This window comes from Ambystoma mexicanum, chromosome 13 (assembly GCF_040938575.1).
Source record: "Ambystoma mexicanum isolate Mex_15411 chromosome 13, UKY_AmexF1_1, whole genome shotgun sequence".
NCBI classification, from domain to species: Eukaryota; Metazoa; Chordata; class Amphibia; order Caudata; family Ambystomatidae; genus Ambystoma; species Ambystoma mexicanum.
In genome coordinates, this window is record NC_090938.1 from 683,767,921 (window position 1) to 683,793,868 (window position 25,948).

The window sequence follows — 25,948 nt, forward strand, 5'->3', positions numbered from 1 at the left end:
TTCTGTTATCAGTGGAGAGATAAAGGTAACCAGCCCCCAATTTGTCTAACTAAAATATTTAGGGAGCTCTATGCATTCAATGTCCTCAGAAGCAATCCATTCTAAACCCAGAATTAATTGGAATAACTTCAGCAGCCATGTTCTATTACAAAATGGGCTATCAGTAGAGGGCTCTGTTTCTACTTGGATGATATCCTTGAACAATTCCTGGCCGGGGGAAGGAAATGCCTCCTAGCCACTTGTGACCCATGTTGAAGCAGCATAGCTAACCAGCTCAGCTGTCGCCACTTGATCATGGTGGGTGTTTTGCCATGGCTGTGCAAGGGGCAATATGCTTGCATTTTTCGCACCTCCATCATTGTGAGAGGGCGGCCAAGGGCACAATCCTCCCGATGAATTTGCCGCCATGATTTGTTGACCATGGGATTGGCCTGCATTATTTAGTAGGGGCAACGTTTGCAGCTCAGGGCAGAAATATTTTATTTGCCAGCCCTATTCAGCAGGTACAAGGAGATTGCAAGCATTTGTACCGTTGTGATCATTGAGTGCAAGTGGGCCCCCATGGTGTGCGATGCGAGAGCCTCACTTCTGAGCTTTAGATGTGAAGTGTAATCCAATTGTCTAGTGTGCCCCGCAGTACTGCGTCCCTTATGGTGCTGTCTGCTAATTCACCGTTGACGATGTATTTAACATCAGCACCTGCCCTGCGACTAAATACCCTAGGCTGTTTCACAACATTCCTATTTTCCCAGCAGCTACGTTTGGCTCTGCACCTTTAGCCCCCTGCAACAATTGTGAATGTATATTCCGTTTCTTACGCTTTAGTCTACAGTTTCCATTTGGGACATTGAATAAAGATTGCTCTACAGCAATAATTGCAAGTGCCTGCCATAATACTGACAGTTTCACCTGGTTCAGGCTGGGTTACCAAGTCTTCAACTTCAGTGTTTTCTGGGGGTGTGGTTAAATCTTTACCCGACATGCAGCCTCAGTGTTTATAGACAATGACCTTTTCTTTTTGGTGTTATTTCCTCGGCTCAGATTCTGTTTAGCAATGTTCAGACAGTTTGTATTAGATGCAATGACTGTCACCCACGAGGCCCAACACACAATTTGTTTCGCGTTGGCCATCAGCCTTTTTTGTGCAGAATAAAGAGAGCGCATCTAGTTTGTTAGCTAAAAGACTCCAGTGCAATATTCGATGGCCGGTGCTGTCGGGGAAGCTTTGTTGAGGATCCTCGTCATATACTGAGAAGTCCAACTCGCCGTCACTTTCTTCCAAAGAAATCTCTGGTGATGTGACCATAGGGCTTCATGTGTATTTGTGATGTGTGTTACACAGCACCCTCAGTTTTGATGTGACCGGAATTATTGGTCCGGCGATTGTTTCCCACTGGCAGAGAATTGCGTTTCAACCTAATACACCTATTCAGCAAGGAGCTATTTTATCAATTGAGAAGGAACTGTCAGAGGCATCTGCTATAGCAGCAGAATTGGAAGAATTATTAGGGTTGGGTATAGGCAGAGGGGGTGGGGGCACATTACCAGTGATCCCTAAGCCAGGGACGTTGCCTTCAACCTCCATTGCTACAGGTTCTTTACAAGACGCTACCAATGCTGCAGCCTTATTCTAGAAGAACCCTGAAATTACCCGCTGGGTCATCTCCTTGTTACACTTGGGGTCCTTTTTCCCTTTTTTGTAAGGAAGCACCGTTTTTATTAGTAGCTGGACTCCGAGCGCATTTGCCAGCACTTACTCCTGCACTGCGTAGACCAGCTCTGGTGGATTTGAGCTTCTTCATCCTACAGCTGCTAAAATAGGATAGGTGTACTGATGATAGTTAAGTTTAAAACCAATTCACACCAATTCACATGAAAATGTATGTTGGGATCATTGGCCGGTGCCGAACCAGTGCTTACTGCCAGTCGGTATTCATTAGGCAGTCTCCAAAGAGAACCGGGTGCAATTGGGAGGAGTCAGCAGCAGGGGGGCGTTAAGTGCTCCCAAACAAGGCAAGAGCAAACAGCCAGGTGGGGTCCAGACGTCTACCTCCACCACAGCTAATTGTAAGTCACACTGCCTGCAGGTTTAGCATTCATCATGTCTATGGCAAGCAAGAGATACACTATAGAGAGTAGTCGGTGTACAGTAAAGAGCTTACCGGCCTAATCCCATCAGGGCCGTCACGGACCACAGCAGCCCACTTCTACTACAATTTTCGCTTCCAACCAGATTCCAATAAAAATTGTTACTTAGATGGCGGGTACAGTACTCTTTCAGCTTCTCTCCTCCACGGAGCCACCAAAACACGCGCTGCATTCCCACTGCCTTTACAGTATTAAGTAGAAGGGGAAATCCAATAGTGCCTCCTCCAGGGATCCCGTTTCCTGGTCCCCGGGAACCCTATAGCCGAGAGCAGCCCCCTACGCGCAGGGTAATCTGCAAGATTGCAGATTAGCAGGATGTGGGTTGCACTCACTGCAAAGTTAACTGGGGGTCAGGGCTGTAACGCCACTCTCTCACCACTCTCCCCTCACTCGAATCAGGTCACCGTGTTACTCCAGTTGCTCCTGGGCCCTGGCACAGTATTTGCAGTTTACAGCTGTTCACCGCTCGCATTTCATTCTGCTTGTGCTTGTTCTTCCGTGCCACCAACTCTCTGCAATCACCAGCGTTCGCTGCATTCACAGCGTACACAGAGGTTGAGGGTTAGAGGTATGGCGCTCATGCCGTCAGGTCGCACTGCTTGGAAACAGCCTTGTACAATGCAACCGCCTCCTACAGCAATCAAGGCACAATTACAGGTTCAGAACAATGGTGCATGTTGTGGGAGCTGTAATGAATCCTATGGATCCGTCACCAAATCCCTGCCTAAAGTCTCCTCCCAGGTGGCCAGGGAAAGGCAGACACTTCCTGATCCTGACTTGGGGGTGGTGCTCTGCGGGATGATCACCTGGGAGGAGAAAAGGCTCCGGGAGGCGAGGGAATCAGTGGGGTGAGACACAGTATTTACCTTCCTTTAAGGAAGAGATCTTACAACAGTCAAAATACATAATCGCGTTTTGCCACAATAATCTAATTGTTCCACCTGTTGAACACCTTAATGTGGGTAAAATCGGTCAAAACTCCTCTGGTAAAAAATTGAATGAAGCTCATTCTCAAGTCTATAGAGTTAGAGGCTTCCCTAACTCAAAAGAGGGTAATGGAAAGAAGTCTGTGAATAATAATCACCAAAAGCCTAGAAAACCGTATTCCACTTTTCAAACAAGACTGTTAAATGTATGATATTCCTTCAACAAATGTTGTAGAGAGTAAACGGCAAGCCAGTAAATCAAAGATATATAAATACTAACTTTGTTGCCAGGGACTTCAAGTCCCATAATTCCCTCTGTTATGGGACGAGGAAGAGGAAGGCAGAGGAACACTTCTGTGGGAGAGGTCAACTAATTAGTATAGATGGCCTGAAGGGCACTGAAAGTGTTAAAAAGCCCCCATCCCCACCCTCCCCAGGTGCAGGCATCTGCAATAGAGCAGCGGGAGAGGAAGAAGCTGCATGGGCTGTGGTTGCTGCTGAGGGAAGCAAAGGCAAGAGAAGACGCCTGGACCACTGAAATGCCTGAAGCAGTGGCGGGTCCTGAGAGAGTCTTTGCCTTGAACTTTCTCTGTTGCAGAGATTGCGCAGCTGGAAGCGGTAGAGGAGGCACCTGCCAATAAAGATTTGTTCATATTACTCACCGCTCCGTATGCTGATTGGAGCCTGGGTAAGACGACCTCGCGGAGGGAGGTAGGATTTAACAGGTTCGGGTTCAGCCTCCAGGATTCCAGCTCCCCTGAATTCTGTGATTCAGGCTTCCCCTAAGAGGGGCTCTTTTCTATGATGTACCTCTCTGCCGTTTGAGTGAAAACCAGCAGAGATGTCTATCGCCTAAAAGAGCGGGAGAGCACACACCGCCAATAACCAATGCTGCAAAGAAAACACAGTATGATTAGAAGCATTCGGGCAATATGGAGTTATTGTGACAATCAGATTTTTCTCTAAGTACCTAGACAATGGTTGAAGTGATGTTGGACCTTAATAGATGAACCTACAAGAAAACCCAAAAGTATGCACAAATGATAACCACAAACTAACTATGACTGATACCACCCCCAACAGACCTGATAAGTGGGATTCCCAGTGGAGTTGGGTACCAGTCGAAAGGACAAACAACGGCCGGTACAAAACAACAAATGGGGCGGTTAGTAAGGAATCATATACCCAGGCGGCACGAGGGTCGCACTAGTGACGGGATGGTTCATACACTGGAAAGCGTCACTACTATGCACTTGGTTGAAGTAGAAAAGGAGGATATAGTTCCAGGAATCCACACGTATGAGAAAAACTGGTGATTTCAGGTAATGAAAAATACAGGTGAATTGAATGGGTACCTTAATTACACAGACCAAGTTGGTGAGGCAGTCTTGTAATGTGCACCGTGGTAGTCCGCATAGGAAGATCACCAGACAGGCGAAAGCACAGTGGAAATCCAAGGACAGTCCGAGTTCGGCAACTGGTTCACTGATCAAAATGGAGGAAAAAGCAAATGCAATCCAAGGACAATCCGAAGTCGGCAACAGAGTTCAAAGATCAGGTTGAAGGAACAGGCAAGGAAAATCCAAGTAGACAAAGGTGGGTCGAATAACCAGGAAGTCAAATAACAAGAGGAAAGGAACTAAGGCACTGGTACGGGATGAAACCGTAGGAGCGTAACGCCACAATTGGCAGCAACAAGCTGCTGAGTCCCTTCGGCTTTTATGGTGCAGAGGGGCGCAGCCTCCTTGCGCGTTCTCTATGCACAGGACGTCTCAGCTGATGCGACGTTCTCTGCTGTACGGCCAGACACCATGGCAACCGATACTGAAGCCACAACGAAGTTCTTGAACGCGCTTGCCCCCGTATTTGGCCACAAGAAACGGGAGGTACTGCAGGACGGGGCCGATATTTAACAGTTCAGAGTTTGCGCTGCGGAAAGCAGCAGTAGCGAGGGAAGTGTGCCTTCTTTAGAGGTGCCTGAAGGCTGTGTTGCACCGGACCCTCTACGGAGCAGAAACAGCTCAATAATTCAGTGGCATGAGCGCAGGAGGGCCAGAGTAGGTTGTCCGCCTGACCACGAGGAGCCACAAGCAGTGTTAGGGGGAATTCTCTGTTTAGGCTGAATTTCCTAACCTAGTGAGTCCCCCAGCAGCTTTGCTGGATTTTTGGGGTTTATTTTTTTTCTCCTGCCAAGAGTGAGACTTTTACCCTCACTCTTGGACATGATTTGAGTGTGTCTCTTTGACTCTAGATGTGTTTAATGGGCTATGGGGTCTTTTACTCCATAGGGCTTCATGTGTATTTGTGATGTGTGTTACACAGCACCCTCAGTGCAGTAACACAGGGGTGTCATAGTGACCCCCCAGTATAGACTCCATATCCTGCCTGGGACTGACTACTGTCTCCCAGGGCATGTAAAGTCACCATTGACTTTACTAGTCTCAAATTCTGAACGGAACCAGTACAAACCATCATATTGTGGATGTACTGGCCGGGGCAATTCGATTTCCCCGGGGTCTGTTAGTCGAGGGGGCACGTCTCAGTCCCCCCTGATCGAGTTTTGGCTTGTGGCAGTGGATACTACTTTTTATATTCGACCGCGAATATATCTCTATGGGATTTCCCATTGTTCGAGGCTACCAACTTTAATTATTTAATTCCTATAGCCTCGAACATACCGCCGGTTTATTTATTTAATATTCATTCTCCGGTTGGTATTTTTTGCGCAGAACTCTGTTCTAAAATGGCGTTTGTGTTCGCTTCTGTGACTCCAAGCCAAGTTTGAGCCCTTTGTTCCACTTTTTGGCGGGCTTCTCCACAGAAGCCCTCCAAAGTGGCGCCACTCTGTCTGGGGTACTTAGGAGGGGTGGAGGGGGATTTAGGCACCCTGGACTGAGTTGCCTAGGCAACTCAAGTCGCACTCCGTCCTGATTGGCCCAAGTGGTGAGCCGGCCGGCTCACCACTTAGCATGTTTGAGTGACAGCTAGACTGCGTGAATGGGGGTTTTCTGGATAAAAGCAGGGCTTTGGGGACTGGAACTTCAGAAGTCGCCACAGGACATAAGAATCCGATGAGGGAGAAGCTGAGCCGACATGCTACGACGACACCACCGGTGGAGCCCTGCTGAGCCGTCTCACCACTTTTCCCAACGACAGCGGAGATCTCCAGCCCGGAGAGTCTTCTTCCTTCGACTGGTGGGGATAACCAGTCTGCTTCCTTTTTCGCTTCCTGGAGCATCTCGTGGCCGCCTTGCCTGTGCCAAGCACCCCGGCAACCGGGATACCACGTTTTACCACTACTGCGAATCAAAGGGTAGTACCTTTAACCGGAAAACTCTGCGGCTGGTTTATTCCCTGGCAGTGCAACGACCTTCATCTTTCCTCCACGTCGAGATCTTCTCTTCCTCTGGACGACGCCGCGACTTGCAACCGCTGCCAGGAACAACTGCCCCGCTGGAGGATCTTTTCCACATAAGGTACCGTGTTCCGCCTGGCTTCCCTTGCAACCAACTGTACGGGGTAGATTTAGCCCCCGGCTTTCGACCCTGGGTTACCGTGGGACACCCTGGCTAAACTTTTCTGAAGCCTAACTAAAACCTTTCTGGACTCCCTGCAAGACTTTTTAAGCCTGTTGTCATTGTGTGATCTTGGGTGCATTTGTGCCCTGCTCTCTCCTAGAGTGGGCCCGACCGATGGACTTTGGCTCACAAGTAACTTTTGACTTTCCTGCTTTGCTTAAGAGTTCCTAAGTATTAGTATGGTGTGTTTTCCTACATTCTGCCCTTTTCCCTCCCTTTTTCGTTAACTTATTGGAGTGCCATCTATAGTTAAGTGCTCACCTCTGTCTGGAAATAAGTGGTGTTAACTAAAATTTGTCTGATAAGGAATGTATATATAATAATAGTAACTGTGTTTAGAGTGATTGACAATAATAGTGCTGGAGTGTTTCAAGAAGTGTGTTTTTAAATAAATAATTATATACCTTGATACCAAAGCTCTGGTCAGTGTTTGCTTGTGCTATTGTATCTGAGTGCCTATTGTGTATACTTTGCATACTGCCTAACTCTTCTTGAGGGAAGTCTGTCTGCTCAGCCACAGCTACCAGGTAAATCTGGGTGGTACAGACTGCTACCAAGTGGGTTTACTGCCAACACCTGTAGTCTTAAATCTTTTGCAGTGGTCCCCAAGGGAACTGCACAGGTTTCTGCCTAACAAGCACTGAAGACCTACGGATTGCGATCGAGCGACTTACCCAGTGAGTTAGCTTGCAAGTGACTACGGAATGCTCTAACGCTGCCCGTGTGTTTACGGCAGGCAGTTTCACTCGCTTATGAGTGAAAGCAGCAGTAACTGTATTTTTGAATACTGAACTATACGAAACCTACAAAAGTTATACCTTTTGAATCATAGTGACTGCAAATAAGCGTATGCGATTGTGGAAAGCCTCGAAACCCTCTGGGGAAGTTGTAAAAGGTCTAAAAGCTTACAAGCAATACCCAAGCCAAGAGTGTATTAACAACCAGCAATACCAATAGAAAAAGGCTCGAGGGAAATAGTGAGAGGGTTAAAGGTTGTAAGATTGCTGCTTATGTGCTATGAAACACAGATCATCAGGTGGTAGAAACCTACATTTCCAAAGCCAAGATGGAAAAAAGTGAGACTATCTTTTGATCCCTATTTGGTTGTTGGTGCAGGGGGGGGATGTGTAAAACAAGATGCTCTTCTGGAGAAGGTTATCTAGAGGGAGAGGAGCATAGTTGCTAAGGAATCTTAAAGAGCACTAATGTGGTTCCTTGTTTCCCCAAAACTTGTTTGAAGTTTGGTGCTAAAAAAGTCTTATGAAGTCGTTGTTATTCTAAGTTGGAAGTTACCACTGAAGCACTTTTCTATTTTTTTTGGGTGAAGAAGTAGACGGGCAGGCGACTATACCCGTATGAGATAAAGTTGTTGCATAAAAAGACCTGACAAAGGAATAAACCAGGTAGTAGTTGATGGAAGTGCTGAACTGTGGTTCTAACAGAGAGAATTCATTTTAACTGGTGACATTTGGAGAAGAATTGTGAAAGCATGTTGAGGAAAAGTTACATTTCTTTTGAAACTAAAGTTGTGGCAAATCACCCTGACACAGACCGTTGTTATTCCTCTAAAGAATAGAGGTGAAACCTGTTCCTACTCCAGGAGGAGTTGCTATAGACTATTTTGTTTCTGAAACCAAAGTTGTGGCAAATTCTTCTGGCAAAGGTAATTGTTGTTTACTTGGAGGAGACATATGTGAGAGAGTTCTTACTCCAGAAGGAGTTGGAACGTTTGTTTACTGTTGACACCTTATTGAAGCAACAGAACTTTGTGATCAAGAACAAATCCTTAAGAACTGTATTGGAACTTTGTGTCGAACCAGATTTCCTAGTTTCTTTTGAACTGTGGAGAAAACCCTTCAGATCTGTGGAAGGGAAACTCACCCAGGTTATGAGAAGAGACATTGATCATATTGTGAATTCCATCATATGTTTTATATATAATTGTTTAATTGAATTTCCATATATATCCCAGTGGTCAAAGTGGGCGAGAGCGGTCAGGAGCGGTCCTTCTCTACTTTTTTAAATTAAGTTTTACTGTTCCTATACTTTTATTTAAAAAAGAAACAATTCTGGAATGGCTTAGTTTTAAAATAAATTGTAGGAAGCAGTTGAAACTTGCACTTCAGTGCACTGCGCTAAACTTTCCCTTAAACAGCAGGCGCATTTGTTTGTGGATTTGTATTGTGCGTGCAAAGGGGCATGGTGATGGGGTTTGTGGGGAGCGTGGCAGGCCAGCAGGGAACCTAGTTCCACAACTTATTTTCATATACTTCCACCAATGATATTTCCTTACTGCTTTATTGAATGTGCAAGTGTGTGGACCAGATGTCCTTTTTTAGTGTTTCCTTTAGTTTATTTTAGACTGGGAAATCCTCATTAGGGTAGGGATAGTGAGGTGTTTTATTTAATAAAATGGCTAAAGTTGAAAAATCTTTCAAAGTTGTCTACCTCACATTTCTGACCCCTCACAGAACCTATAAGACTGGGCTAAGCCCCCCGCCCACTTTCTCCATACAGGCTCTCTGTTTCCTGAAGCTCCATGTGATCTGATCCAGGTCTTTGCCTTTGTGGACACTTCTAAGGGTTTCACTGGTAGGCTTGATTTGGAGGGGTGGGGTCTCTACTTACTTTCCAAGACCTTGGGAACCAAGGAGCCCCATGGCCATTGCGTGAAACCGTCTGCTTAGTATGGCCTCTCCATACAATTCATTGTGTCCTTTACAGATGTGGAGTCGCGCCTCTCCCTTACTGGCTTTGCACCTCAGGGAAGGCACTCTGTGTCCCTTTTCCCCGGGACATTCAGCGGCTTTGCTGCTGTCTCTCAAATTTCTCTGCATGCTGACCTCTATGTTGAGTTCCGGCCTCTCGCCTGCTTCGGTCTCAGTGAACCTGAGATCTGAGCAAAAAACTGGCAATGAGCTTCTGTAAGGGGTAAGGCAGGAGGTAAGTGTCTGCACACAAGTACACTGGCACCAGAAATTTAGAATAGGCAGTAGGTCTGTTCCCCCTCCCTTCTTGAACAGGCTTTGTCACAGGCCTTATCACACCTGGGACACAAACCTGATGGCGACATCCGCTACATAGTGTCTGGAATAGTGGTATCAGAATCTTCTGCAAGTCCTCTTCCAAAGGCAAATCCTTCAGTCACTGATGCATCGATGGGCGGCTGGTGGAGCCACATTGGCCGTCTGGCAACTCTGCTTATAGCTGAAAAAAGAGAAATTGTACTGTATCAACATGCTGGAGCTTCGGCCTCTGCTTCTGGCATTCAAGACATTTCTCCAATTGATCCCTTCCTCATTGTTGGGACAAAAACTCTCTTTAGAATTTCAGTTTGCTAACTGATTCATCTTAACATTTTCTTGCATTTTTGTTTTCCTGTACTGTATTTTTGCTAACTCAACTGAAGTCCCCCTGCAGATACACATCCTGTATGATGTGCTGCCTATATGGCTACCATTATCCCTGTGTGAGGTTCTACACTCAAAGTGTAAGAAAGTATATTGCTGGCAGCTACATGATTAATATTTGGGTACACCACCCTGAAGCCCCTTTCCCATATTGGTAGCCAAATCCCCCTAGATGATGCTCATTTGACTACAAAAGCTTTTTAAGTCCTATAACTTGTCCATTTTTTTGTAGTCGTTCCTTACTCTACAAGGAATGTCCAAAATGGCATTTTAGGGCCTACATAGTGCTTTGCATAACCTACCCACCAAGACACCCTTTGGTGACTAGTATCTGGTTTAGGCTGGATAAGGGTCTCATATATCTCAATCACCAACTGTATGTATGTGCCTAAAAGAATGGAGCTCGCCTGTCCAATCCTGATAGGAGGCCTTGTAAAACTTAGAAAGGTATGCAGCTGTGGGTTGGTTGACATAGATATCTGGCTTCCACTGTTTTTGTTCGTAGAACTAGAGAGGCTCTGGCCATTCTACAGAGTTGTTTTGTTGAACATGCTTTGAAATATCTGGAGAGATGGGGCGAGTGAAGAGGATGCAGCTGCTGTACTCCGGATCCTTCTGATGTGCCTCTTTGTGCAGGGGAAGCCTGGTTTTCTTTTCCTTCCTACCGGTCCCCTTTGCTGGAACATCCTTGAATGCAGTCGCTGAAGCCTTCCTGAACCCTCCTTGTTTGTGTTGACTGGATCTGAGGTGATAGCACCCAACTGCCTGACTGTTATGTTAAAAATACTTATAACGTGCACGGTCGTCCTAAGGCATCATGGCGCGAGGAAGCACAGAGTATCAAGGCCACCTGGGGACTAAAAAAGTCAAGTTTTACGAAGATAACAAAAGGTCATATAGTTCTCAACCTGTCTCAGTGGAGTGGGCAGACCATTCCAAAGTTTGGCCCCAATTCGCAGACGACGAAAGCTAGGAATGGCCATGTGGAGTGCATCACCTGATCGAAGAGTGCGCCCTGGCACACAGGGCTTAAATTTGTCCTGCAAGTAATCGGGCCCTTGATAAGGATTTCAACTCGATCCTTTTTGCCACTCTGAGCCACTGGAGAGCACAAAGTACCAGACTGATATGGGCCCTTTAAGGTGGCCACCCTAGCAGCCAGGTTCTGTGGACATTGGAGACGGAGGATCACACCCAACGACTGGGCCAAGAATAAGGCATTGCAGTAGTCAATTCGGCTGATAACTGCAGTGACGACCCGAGGGTGCAGATGGATAGGGAGGTAGGGCAATACCCCACGAAGTACACGCAGTAGGAAGTGACCTGACTTACATACTGCGTTAACCTGAGCCGTCATGGATAGAGGCGAGATGGGCTCCTAAGTCCTTAACCACCATTACAGGAGTAGGTAAGACCCCAAATTCAGTGGGTCAGAAAGAAGACCACCAAAGGGAAGAATCAGGTGGAGAACCCACCACCAGGATCTCCGTCTTGTCCCCATTTAATTTCAGCCAATTGCTGCCCATCCAGCCCCTCACGGCCAAGAGGCACTCACACAGCCGGGAAGACATCCCAGCCTGGTCAAGATGTAAACGGACCAGGACCTGGGTGTCCTCAGCATCGGAGTAGCACCGGAAGCCGTGGGAGCGGATGAGACGAATCAATGGCTGAATGTAGATCTTAAATATCGTTGGGAACAGGGCAAAGCCCTGTGGGAAACCACAAAAAAGTGAACAGACAGAAGACGAAAAAGGAGGAAGAGAGAGGGATTGACCTCTGGAACCTCCTGCATTGTGGCAGGTGTGCACATTGTGGCACACCTTGACACCTCCTCCCCGCTACTGCCAGTCATTGTGGGGGCATTGTTGCTGCCTGTCCAGTGTCCTTTGTACACACCCAAGCATCCTGTGCTCCTTGTCACTGATGCTGTGCTTCCTCATTGTAGGTTAAATGAAAGAGAACCTCCATCTTGGCTCCTGTAGTTCTTGTCCTAGCACCTCCTGGAACTCGGTACCGACCCAGAGTTGCTTCCTCTTACCATTCTTCAGTCTGGGCAGCCTTCCCTGGATCCTCCGACCTTAATCGTATCACTGTTCATCCCCTGTGGCCTCTCAGGCATGTGTGCAGTCTATCTTCAAGGCCACCCTGACCACAGTGGTTTTCTTCAGTGTGATTGTTGTCCACTCTACAGCCATCCTATGCTGTCTCTGATCATTGAACCTGTGTGTAGTCCTCTTCTCATGTGGTACCCCTGACTCCTCATCTGCTAAAGTGCAGTCTTCTTAGGACGTGTAAGTAATACTTAAAACGTGTGACCCAATCATGATTGAATTATTGACTTTGGCCCATGAATTCCTTTGGGCAAACTTCTACAACACCCTGAAAGTACAACAGACTTTTACTTACCTTTAAGTTTCTTAATGGCGTTTTTTAAAAATACTAGTGTTTTTAATACGTGCCTGTGATTTTCTTGGCTTTGTGTGTGAAAAATTGCTGCATGTCTCTCATTTCAAAATATCTAGACACTTTACTGTTTTTATACTACCATTCTAATTCCATATTCTAAGCTACTTTTCATCTTGTAGCAATTTTTTCACAGGGGTTTATTATAATTGTTTTTCAATGAAATTACTATGTGGGCATACCTTTCTGTATGCAACAAACTTTACGGTCTACCAATCCTCGCTCATCCCTCCAAGGAGTGAATCCAGACTGCTCATTCATGTTGCCATTGAGCTTTTGGAAAAACTTGATAGAAAGCCCAGTCCGCTCACACAGATTGGGCTTCTTGAGCCCCTCACTGGAGGACTTTAGAACAACCTCCCTAACACTTATGCATGGTGATTCAAACTTTCAATATGAGGACAGCTTGTATTAACTGAGCAATCCAGGACCCTCTAGAGGAGGACCCAAACAATCTGTCATTGGCTATCACTGAGATCTGCATCTTGCAGCTCTTTGGATGTTTCAGACTGACTCCCATGATCCCTTACCATGGATTTTTTCTGGGTAGTACAGAAGGACGTTATAGTCCAAAACAGCTGGAGAGACTGAGTTTGCAGACCACTGCACTACCAATGTATTGGACCGTAAAGCAGTGGTCTTCAAACTGGGGTGCCCCCCAGCCTCATAGGCGGAGCCAAGAGGACAACTAAAGGGGGTGCATATCTCTATTAAAAGGGAGGAGGGTGAATGCTCTTCATGCAAAATATATGCAGTTCTACCATTTGGTGTGACCTGAGGAAGTTTATTTGAGGGCGGGGGTGGTTGGAGCATACATTTTGGAAATCACAATTTTAATCAGTGCACCTTCTCAGCATGTTGAAGTAGCAAGTGGTCTTCAACACCAAGGTATTAATCAATCGACTTGATTTTGGCCGAAGGACCATATTCTGTGTATGCACTTTTTAAATACCTATAACATGTGATTAAGAAACACATTAGAAACTTTAGTTAATGCGTCTGTGCAATTGTCTAAAAGAAAAACCTTTTTAGGGCTGCACGTCATACAGAGAGATCTATTTGGAAAGAAATGGCTTTGCCGAATTCATAGTGTGGTTAGAGTAAATTATGCGACGGTCAATATGTCAGTATCGACAATTAAGTGTAACATTTATGGGGCATAGTTGAGGTGTTTCTCTCCTATGCCAAGCCTTCTCAGGAAAGGTTGACACTACATAGATTGTTTATTGAGTCCACCATCAAACATGTTTCTATAGCATTAGCAGTGATAGTATGCCTTTGTTTTTTAGGTATGCCTTCAAGTTCCTTTCACAGCTATCTCTGTACTGAGAATACATAAATAGAAAGTGCTGTAGTGTTCCAGGTCTGTCAAAACAGAAAGGCCAGGAGCTAGCACCACCCTCCTTCCATCTGGTTGTAACAGCTACAAGATGCCCAATCATATTTTAAAATAAAGTTTTCTTGGTAATGGTCTCTCAATGATAGAGGTAATTTTACATTAAGTAACTGTTTTTATAAACAGATACGGATATTTGTGTCCCAGGGACAGTTAGAAGCACTTTATTATTGACTGCCTCAATGCGAAATCAGCAAATGCATCGCATGAGCACCTGTTTGGTGGATACAGTCATGTTTTTAGGGGTACTATAATTCTTCAAGGTTTAATACTTTTAGGTTCTGCTTGTACTCATGTGTTCCATCCCCTTTCCTCCATTCTTGTGGGCGTCCCCAGGCATGGGGATTGTTCCGGAACCTTTGGCAGTGAAAAAAGTGAGCTTCCCCTTTATGTTTAGTATAGCGCATGGGGGTGCGGCCCTGGGCATTGGACCGCCCAATAGCCCCACCCTCCGGCGCCTCACCTCAGTACCTTTTTCCACACACAGACAGAAAAACTGACCTGTCAGCTTGTGTGGGCATTCTTTCCTGGTGCTACATGTGCTTCCCCGTTTCTTTTCTTTTCTGTTAAATTCACCATCCTTCAGTGCCTTGCCTCCCCTGGCACATGTCGGTCGCAGGAGGCTTCATCAGCTGCGCATTGTGTGACCGTTCCTTCCTCGCATTGGACCCCCATGCATGATGTCTAGAGTGCCTGGGGCCTGATTACTGTTGGGACGCGTGAACAGCGTGCAGCTCCCTCGTATGCGGTCCTTAAAGAATAGACTGTCGTTGACGGGAGATCTTCAATACTTCACCTCCAAATCTTCTTATGGACTTCGTGTCGAAGTCGACGCGCCATGAGAACGTGTCACTTGCTTTCCAAGGCACCCCAGCACTGACTGCAAGGGGTCCCCCAGGCCCAGTAACCGGTGGTAGGCCCAAAGCCGTGAAGGTTACTGACCCTGTGGCGAGGGCTCTCCCGCGCCTGCCTCCGAGGTTCTTCCTAGCTATGTTAATGCACTGGGGAGCGAGGGGCCTTCAGGCTCTGGTTCCAGGCACAAGCCTGAGATGCAGTCCTGCGCTCCGACTACCAGTTCTGTAGCTGAGGGCAAAGGGTCTTCTGGAGCTTCCTCCGAGGTAGGTTCTGGGCATAGCAAATTGACTGGCAGTCATCCAACTGAGGGCTTACTGCCTACTGGAGAGCTCTCTGAGGTCAGTGCAAATTCTTCAGGCCGGGTCATTAAGTTTGTTGGTCCTGTACAAATGTCGGACCCCACACGGGAGCCCTGGGCCTTCGTGCCTTCCACCCCAGGGCGTGCCATACACCCACAAAATGGCAGGCAAGCCGCAGCAGAGCCTACATGCTCAGCAGCCATTGTAGACCCTGACGTAAGGCCTCCTGTGACTCCTTCTCCTTTGTAGTGGGCAGCACAGCAGTGAGCAGCACACATTCACCAGGGCTCGGTTCCACCCCACAGGCTGCAGGTAACTGGTATCAAAGGTATGTGTATATCGGCCAGCCTTTTGAGTATCCCTCGCTGGCCCCTAGGCGTGCTGAACTTGACAGAAGGCCCAGCGCTTAGCAGCGCCAAGCTCCCACTACTTTGAGTCCTGACCAAGCTGCATGCGAGGACAGGTTCTTTGAGGCTTCCTGCTCCTTATGCGGTCGCAGCTGATGGCGGGATTCCTAAAAGAGCTCATCAAGGATGTGCTCCCTCAAATGTTGCCTCTGTTAGGAAGGCATGGTTATCCGAAGCACGACAGACACAAGGAGTATAATCCAAGGGTGGGTGTTTATTAAACAGTATAAGGGTGAGAAAAAAACCTAATTTAAGACTAAGGGCCTCATTACACGGACGGCGGTGGACCAAGGTGCTATTAGCACCTTGGTCCATGCCGGTAAAATACCGGCCCCGCCTTGGTTGAAAGGGGAATTACCGCCCTATTCCAAGGTTGGTGGGGCGGTAATTCCCCCTTCCCCCATTGCCCTTCCCCATTCCCATTTTTGCCCCATAGGGCATAATGGGAATGGGGAAGGTGCTAGTTACGGCACCGCAAATTGCGGTACCGTAATTAGCTCCCTGGTCCCTTTGCGGGTTGGTTTTTAACGCCTGAAAAAAGCAGGCGTTAAATTCTCCAACCCGCAAAGGGACCTCATAGTAAGGCGGTAAGGGTTAACGGTCACCGGTACCATTAACGGTGACCGTTAACCCTTACTGCCGTCCATGTAATGAGGCCCTAAATCTAAGATGGGGGCAAGCTACAACCATCAAAGTAAAGAAAACGCTGTCCTAGTGGTGTTGTGTCAAAACAAAATGGCCTATACTAATAAACCTATTGCCAAATCCTTACTCTATATAACAAGAGGGTGTGGGACAATGATATGTATAACAAAAGCGTGTAGTGTAAACTGAAATATCCAAAAGGTTCAATAGTTCAGGACTGCTGAACTAGTGTAATCCCTTCCCCTCTCCATATTACATCACGGGACAAGGCGGAACAGTGGCATGACTGTGAGCACCCCATGAGTCTAGAGGTATCAGGAAGCAGTTTCTTCAGAAAAGGCAGGATCCCTCGAATCAATGTCTTTTGCTTGGCATCTCAAGACTTTTCCCAAGCTCTGAACATGCAAGATTCCTCCTTTGCCCGGCTTCCTAGTGGTACCCCTTTGTTGAGTTTACCTTTGTCTTTACACCACTGTTCAGTCACTTTAACAAAATGCAGGATTCGCATTCCCTTGCTTTCACTTGGCATCCCCCTGTCGGGGTTATTATAGCCTTCAAATCACATTTCAGTTAACTTCATCATTTCTACTAGCTTATAACACTCAGTAACTCAATGTCTTTTTAAACAGATATTTTGTGTGGCATCCCTCCGTCGGGTTCACACTTGTCTTTACAACATATTTCACTTAGCTTTCCCACTTGTCTAAGACTTTCGATTGTACGAGACCTTAGCTTGCACCTTCGTATGACCACTTTGACTTTCTTTTACTTTGGTTGGCCTCTCCTGAGGCCTTCTGTTATTTGCAGTCTTTCCAATTATCTTACTTTCAATCTAACATTTTCACTCTGGGTGCAGAGCCTTTCAAGAAGGTAATATTCTATTACTAGACCGCTCCGTTATTCTTTTCAGTCTTAAACACATTTGCAATTTTGGAGGCTTCCCTCACGGTTTTCTATGACACGTGCAGCTTCTGCATTCATTGTTATGGTTACAATGTATTTTCATTTGTGGTTTCACGAAACCCTGCAAGCCTCATCAAACGCTTTGGTATCTTTCACTCTATAACACCAGCCAGTCTCACAGTTCACTCACTGGTAGTGCTCGATAACATTCGCCCAGCGTTTCCTTGAAGCCAAGGCTATCGGCACAGCACGGCTCGCCTCCTCCCAACTCTGTCATTCACCCCAAGGAGGGCCCACCTTCACCTTGTGCATTATCGGGGTGGTTTCCTTTGAAAAGTCTGCAAGACCTTCACCTTGCAGCTGGCCGGACCACGGCCCTTCTCTCACCTTTTCACCCCTTCTGTTCTGCTTCCATACTGCTCCAATTGCAAGGGACCTGTTCTCCTGCAGCTTTGCTGGTGGCCTCGCCTCACAGGTGCTTTCATGCTCTGCCTTTTATCCGAGTGGGGGAAGGGAACAGGATTCAAGGGCAAGATTTTAAAGATTAAATGCCTGAATCTGATATTGGGACATGTCAAATGGACTGGTTGTGTGTGAGCCTGGCTTTCTCTGAAGCGCTTTGTCCATGCAGCAGTGTGTGTGTAGGAAAAGGGGGAGGATAATGTTCCTAGATAGTATGTAGAATGAGGGTGTTCTACAGGGAAATGGGTATAGGGATATTGCATCTCTCCTCCGGGTGCTCCACTTCCACGGGAACCCCCATTCCGGGTAGTCCACCCCCGCGGTCTGGATCCAATAACTATGGCCATGCCCCAGCCACTTGGATGACAGATCCCTCCCAAGGGACTAGTCACTGAGACACCCTTTGGTTTCTCACCCATCCCATGCCACCCCCTCTGGGGCCTCTCCTACTAAGTGTCCAGGTCCCTCAGCTTCTGACGGTGCCGGCTCTGCTTCGTCCTCCAACACCCCCCTGGCCTCCGCCCACTCCTCCATTGCCAGCTAAGCCCCAACAGGGCACGGACTATGGGAGGGGTACTCGGGTTGAGCTCCCACATGCTCCGGAGACACCCCTCCTCCTATGCAGGATGAGGGGGTGATGACACAGATGACGATGAGGCATCTGCATCGGTCAATGCCTTCCACAACAGTCTGCAGGGCCTGGCTGAATTCTTGGATGTTCGGTAGTAAGAACAGGCTCAGCAAGAACTCTGGGTGCTAGCGGAGGTCCTGGCTCTTCGAGCAACAAGCCGTTCCTGCATTCCTTTGCAGAAGGACGTCCTTACTCTTGCAACAATGGACTTGGACAAACAGAAGGCCAATGCTCCTCTGAAGAAAAGAGTTAATGGATGTTTTCGACAGCTGAAGAGTGAACAGGGGCTGCTGGCGGCTCAGCCTCACTTTCGTTGTTACAGCAGCGTCCATGTACTCTATACCCTCGAGTTCGTCTACTGCTAGTTCCCCTACCAGCTACTTGTCCAAGGAGGACAAAGTTCTCAAGTCCCTTTGGAATAGGACCTACCTCAATGTGGGTCTGCACCTCAGGCAGTCTTAACGCTGACACCATCCTCGCTGCAGCAAATCAAAAGTTGTGGAGGAAAATGGGGATTTCCTCCCCAGCTTGCTGCTGAATAGCCAGGCCGCTATGAAGGCGGATTTGGCAGAAGCACGCACAGTCGCACATGATCTCCTGCAGTCCGCGGTCTCCCACAGTGACACGGCTAGCAGGGGCATTTGCCTGGGTATTGAAAAGCAGCGAACTGTTTGGATGCACACAACCAGGTTTTCGGTCGATGTGCAAGACAGGATCCTCAACCTCCCTTTCGAGGACTCAAACGTATTCCACTTGTCCACGGACGACAAACCGACTAAAAAGAAAAAATACACAGACGGCTAAATCTCTATGAAGCCAGGTCCAAGCCTTTCCTTCAAGGTCAGGGCAAGTCGGACTCCAAGCCACGCTCATTTGGTGGGTTTAAGTGATTTTGTGATCTGAGAGCTTGTCAGCAGGACAGGTCACTGAGCAAGCACAGAAGGAAGCAACAGCAAACCACACATGGTTTCTTCCACTCCTTCATGTCTGCCTCTGACAATAAAAGCAATGAAGTTCAGGTCAGGGGCCACAGTTCTCCTGTGGGGGGTGGGAGGGGACTGGATCTGTTTGTGAGCAATTGGCTGTGTTTCTTCTTGAATCCTTGGATTCTGTCTGTCTGGTGTTGACAGGGTTCAGTCTTACCCTTCCTTTTTTCCCACCCTTGTTGCAGATAGGGCCTCCTGCTCTGTGGAGGGAGATCTTAAACCTGTGGAATATGCAGGCAGAGGGGCCGGTGGCGCCTCCAGACATGGGCTCCGGGTACTATTCCAGGATTTTTTCAGTGCCCACGAACAACCAGGCGGGCCTGAGGGTAGTTCTGGATCTTGCTTTCCTCATTCTTTTGCTCACTCTCGAACGCTTCAAAATTATGACACCAGCTCACATAGCAGAGTATCTGTGTGCAGGAGACTGAATGTGTTCCTTGGACTGAACAGATGCGTTTCTGCATGTCCCCATCTTCCAACTGCACAGGTAAATTCCTGCGGTCCATAATTATATTGTACCATTTCCAATACAAGGTTCTCCCTGTTTGGCCTCAATGGGGCCCCTAGTTTGTTCCCCAAACTGGAGCACACAGTGGCGAGCCTTCTTCGGTTGGCAGGCTGCCACCTATACCCATATTTCAACAACTGGCTGGTAAGAACCAGCTCTCCTGAAGGAGCCCTCCCCTCCTGCCAGTGGTTGGCAGTTGTTCTCAACAAACTGGGGTTTTCCCTCAACCAAAAGAAGTCCCAACTACACCCCTCGCAGGGCCTTTTTTTTCTATGGGGTCAAGTGGGACATGGTGGCTGAGGTTCTTCTCCACAGCCAAAAGATTGAAGTCTCTCTGTAAGGCTGTTTGCCATTTCCTGTCCAATGCTACAACCTCAGCGTGATTTTATCAGCGCTTGCTGAGGCCCATGGTCTTGTGTGTCCTGATGGTACAACAGGCCAGACTCAAAATGAGACGCATTCAACTTCATTTAGCTTCCTCCTGGGACCAGGAAACGGGGTCACAGTCGGACATACTGCTTCTCCTGCCTTCTCTTCACCTGGACATGCATCGGTGGCTCCTCAACAACAATGTGTCAGCAGGAGCTCTGTTCTTGCAGCTGGAGCCCACTCTGGTGGTGACAACAGATTTGTCCCTTCAGGATCTGGAGCAACCCTGAACGGCTACTACGTTCATGGCTCATGGTCCACGCAGGAGACCTCGGCCACATAAACCTCCTGGAGCTCAGGGCCGTGGGTTTAGCACTCTGAGCCTTTCTGCCGTCAATCAGGGGCAAAGCGGTCTTGGTCAGGACCGACAATTCAACCACAATATTCTATTTGAACAAACAGTGCAGAACAAGGTTGCCTTCTCTCCGCATGGAGGCAGTTTCGATCTGGGAATGGGCCCTGTCACAAGGGATCTGAAACAGAGCAGTTCATCTCCCGAGGGAGAGCTACATGGAGGAAGACAGGTTGTGCTACAACACGTATGAGTGGAAAATGCACATCAGCTCCTTGTTGCCTCTCTTCCACAGGTGGGGCCCCGTGGATCCCGACCTGTCTGCATGACCACAGAATGCCAAATGGCCCCCTTTTGCATCATGGGTGGGGCGGGGTCAATGTTCTTTGTGGGGCGTGTTCCAGCTGTGTTGGAACAGCTGCAATTGCTATGCCTCCCCCCCATCTTTGCTCCAGAGGACCCTTTGCAAGTTTCGGAACTTGGTTGGCTGCAGACTTATTTTTATAGCCCCTCACTGGTCATCTATGGTGTGGTTTTCAGACCTCCTGCAGCTCAAGTCACAAGGCCCGGTTCATCTTCCAGCCCTCAGCAGGGGCTTCCTCATGCAGCAGCATGGGGCAGTGGAACACCCAGACCCGGGCAAGCTGGCGCTCTCGGCATGGCTCCTGATCAGCTAAGGCTTCGCCCTGCACAATTCTCAGCAAGTAATTGGAGCATTATCCAGGAGGCCAGGAAATCTTCCACTCATTCCCTACAAAAGTAAGTAGACTAGATTCTGCCATTGGGCTCAGGAGGTGGGTATGGACCCCCGCACTTGCCTCTTTGATGGTGTTCTCTCATCTGCACATCTGGTCCGATCTGGGGTCCAAGTGGATACTTGCTGTACATATCTGGCATCTATCAGGTTTACAAATATTCAGAGGATGAGACTTTCTTAGCAGCTAACCCAGTGGTCAAAGCACACCTCAAGGGCTTAACAAAAATGTTTCCGCCGGTGCACAGGCCTCATCCCATCTGGGACTTCAGTGTGGTGTTAGCGGTCTTGCAGCATAAGCCTTTTGAACTGCTGGCTTCAGCCGACATCGACTGGGTGATGCTCAAGTCGATTTTTCTGATGGCGCTCACCTCGTCGCCCAGGATTAGTGAGCTGCAGGCACTGTCGTGCGAGCCGTTGACAGGTTTTCACAATGATAAAGCAATTCTACGCACTCATCTGAAATTCTTGCGCAAGGTGGACTCCCCCTTTCATGTAAAGCAGGAGATCTGTCTACTGGTTTTCTTCCCTAATCCGCAGTCTGACACAAAGTGCGCTCTATTCCTTGGATCTGCGAAGAGTGCTCCAGTTTTACATCTTCAGAACTAAGCTATTCCGGAGGATAGAGGCGCTTTTCATCACGTTTGGTGGCTCCGCCCCCTGTGGCAGGCATCCAAGTTCTCCCTCGCCCATTGGATGGTCCTGGCCATTTCAGATGCCTGCGGGGCGGCATCAGTTAATATTTTCCCTGTATATAATGTTGCCATACATATAGTCACCGGGAAATGGCATAAACAACATTATATATGGGGACAATATATGGGGTAAATGGGAGCAGGGGTTACGGGTGTTTCCTCTGCTCCCTTTAAAAAAAACAAATGCTCCACCATCCCCTGCATATTCCTAATGATGTCTCTGCAAAAAAAAGCGCCATATTTGCATTTTCACATTTTTGCAGGGTTTTTATCACATTGAACCCACGGTGCTACTGGCAAAAAGGTGCCTCCAGTCATTCATATGCATGCAGTAGGGGCCAAAGCAAGTGCAGTCGTTTTTCAAAGGCACACCTCCTGGGAGGTTATCAGCAAGGCAGCAACTTGGTCCACAGCATCTGCGTTCTGCAAACACTTCTCTTTGGACACCAGTTCCAGGAGGGACTCAGAGTTTAGACAGGCGGTTCTCAGGAACCTCTTTGCATCCAGCTAAATTGTCAGCTTCACCCAGTTCTCTTGTTTCGGTGGAATCATCCACAAGGACGGAGGAAAGGGTATGGAACGTATGAGTAATAAGTTACTCACCGCAGTGACTAGAGTACTTGTAGTTCTAAGTCCCCTTTCCTCCATACGTCCCAGGAGCTAAAATAACAGCGTAGCCAGGTTTATCAGCATCCAATGTATCATAAGGGGACTGAGGTGAGACGCCAGAGGGTGGGGCTAGTGGGTGGTCCAACACCCAGGGCTGCGCCTCTGTGCGCTATACTAAATTTAAAGGGGAAGCTCTTTTTTCACTGACAAAAGTTCTGGTACCCTCCCAACGACTGGGGACAAGGATGGAGGAAAGGGGACTTAGGACTAAGGGTACTCAGTCACCACGGTGAGTAACTTTTATATATCGTTAAACCAGGGAAGGCTGAGTACACTACACTGGCTAAAGAGACCTTCCGTTGCTGCTCTATATTTTTCCAACATGGCCGATGACCATAGGTGTACCCAATACAGTAGGGGTTTAATAGTGCTTTTCTCATTAATGGGAGTAAATCCTACCTCCATGTATAGTGGAATATTCGGTGTAGTGCTCGGGAGCCACAGCAGTTTCTTGAGGAATTCTGTTTTGGTTACCATCAACACTGTCATTTTCCTATGACCCCACACTTCAGTTGAGATGGCCTGAGCACGATATACTTCCAAAGCTGACTTGAATATTTTTACTGTAGTAATAAAATAAAACTGAATATACCATGGCATTTTCTCTCAAGTGATAGATTGGCCTTATCTATGTGTTTAAACCACTTTGCATCAGTTGAGAGCCTGATCCCTTGGTAATCAAAATACAAAACCTCAACTATCTCATTACCGATCATAAGATTGACCCTAGAAAATAGCCCTGTCTTTTTGCCACAGCTCATTGTCTTTGTTTTTGCTTTGTTGATCTCTAGCCATGGGTGGCTTAGAAGTCAACAAGGTTAGCAACTAATTGAGAGATTCCTGATGTTAACCACGTCATCATCGAAGAAGAGAATATCAGTCTTCTCTTCTCCCAAAACGGGTACATCAGAGTTCTGTATGGGCAAGTTATCGAGCAGTAAATTATCAAACAATAAATTGAACAGGGTTGGGGCTAGTATGCAGCCCTACCTCAGCCCCTTCCCTATTGGGAAAACTGGCAAAGCATTTGTGGTTCTACCCTGAGGCCCCATCTGACTTCAGCAGTTGTGTTGTCATACAGGTCAGCGATGGCTGTTAACAATGGGGGAGGGATATTCTTATTCCAGAGCGCTTGCCACATCACCGACCTGGGAATGCTGTCGAATGCAGCTTTTAAATCTACAAATACCAGGTGTTTCTGGCCCCTCCTGCCACCCCGTGTGGCTATCCCCACATATATGTTGAGGATAAGGTTTAGTCTGAACACCTGGTCAATGGTGCTGAATCCTTATCTGGAATAAGCTTGTAAGTACCTCATTGCGCTGGTATCTGTCACCCACTTCTTTATCTGTAGGACATTCCCATAAATGTTACTCTCTGCATCCTGCAGGGAAATCTGGCGGTAATTGCTTGATAAGCTTGGGTCTCCCTTCTTAAAGATTGGCACAATTTCAGCTTGGGGCCATGTTTCTGGAATTACACATGTGTTGGATATGGCATTGAATAGAGTCCATAAATAAGGTACCCGTACAGTAAGTTCATTCGTGAACACATCCACTGCGATGTGGTTGGGTCCTGGGGCTTTCACCCTAAATTGCCTTGCAATTGTGACCACTACCTCTACTAAAGTTGTAACCAATGGGGATACATACGTTTCTCGATGGCCTTCTGCATTTGTTGTACCTTTGAGTGTCTGAAATTCTTTCCATAACTCTGCGTAAAGCCAGGAAAAACTAGGCATTTTCTGAAATGGCTCCCATTAGGGGGTACTTGTTTTCCTGCCTACCTGTACTGACCAATTGTCAAAAGGTTTTTGAGTCTTTCTCATTTCCGGCTTATATGAGTATTTCCCAGGTTTACAATTATTTGCCCTTGGTCAGTGTTAAACTCCTCTTCCAACGATTCTAGAATCGGTATCATATCATTATTTCTGAGGCTTGTGGATCTGCTTGAATCACATGTCAATCAGACTGCATCAGCTGAAGTATGCAGCACCCACCCCCCTCCAGGGTACATTGCCAAATCGGAGAAGCCCTGCATCTACCTGAGCTCTCGACCTGCATCAGCACACGCAGGCGGTTTATTTAATATATTTGCCGTGATTCGAGTGTGCGCGTCCGAAAATGGCCGCCGCTTTCTTGCCATCTGGTTGCTGAGCAACCATAATACACATCTCTGCAATCAGCCGACGGATTGGCTGTGACCTGCCTCTTACAGCAGCCAGCTGCACCGGAAGGCATGAGCCGGCATAGGGCCTACGCACTAAGGGCCGTGCTATAAGGGCCAGGCCTGTCTGTGCCCTCTTCTTCATTAGCCACCGACCCGACGAGCGGAGGGCACGAGCCATGATGGACTTGAGTTTCACCCAGTTAGTGAACTCCCCCACCCATGCCAAAGGAAGAACCCTGGATTGAATTCTCTCCCTCAACACGGTCATTTCTATAAATTCCATCTCACATTTAGACTGGTCAGACCATTCTAATATAATGTCCACCATCAACTCCATCACACCCCCTGCTAAGGAAGGAATTCCCAAGTCCTATGAAACTAGAAACTTTTGCAAACTCATTCCGGAAACACTAGAACCCTTGCTCCTCAAAGCACTAGATACGCTCACCCTTTCCATTGACAACCCCAACGCATTAGCAGATGCCTGTCACAACTGTCTCATATCAACCATCAATGCCGTAGCCCCACTTATCACCAAAACCAAGCGCTCGGAAAAACGCTCATGTTTTTGGTTCAATGAGGAATTAGTAGCTCACAGGAGAACCAAACGGGCTCATGAACATACTTTTAAAAAATCCCCCTCACCAGAAAATGAATTAGTTTTCCAGGAAGCTAATAGAATTTATAAAAAAGCAATCATCTCACACAAAGCAAACACTTTTAATATGCGGATCTGTAATGCCGCCTCTGATTCCAAAGAACTCTTCACAATACTAAAAGAATTAGAAAACCCTACACCCATCACTAATAGTACCAACACCAGCAAAGAATGGTGCACCACGATCCAAGATACGCTTGCCGCCAAGATCAACCTCCTTCAAAATAAAATCCACAATAAAAAACAACTCCTAGCAGATAAAGTTGCTATTGACACCTCCTCTCACATCTCTATCAGCGACACCAAACCTATTTTCCATTTCACACCGGTGTCACAAGACCTAGTTTTTAACACCATCTCTAAACTCAAAGCATCCAATTGCAAGGGAGATTCCGCCCCGGCAAAAATAGTAAAATCCTGTGCCCACACACTAACGCTTATCGTAACAAAATTTGTAAATGCTTCCTTTGACAAAAACCTAGTGCCAGCAAGTATCAAAGAAGCCTGGGTTACCCCTCTACCCAAAAAACAAGCTTGACCCCACTGTGCTTGGAACTACAGACCTATAACAACGGTCCCATTCTTATTAAAAATCCTAGATAAAATAGCATACAACCAAGTTCAAGCACATTTGGAACAGAACCATCTCCTGGGCACCAGACAAT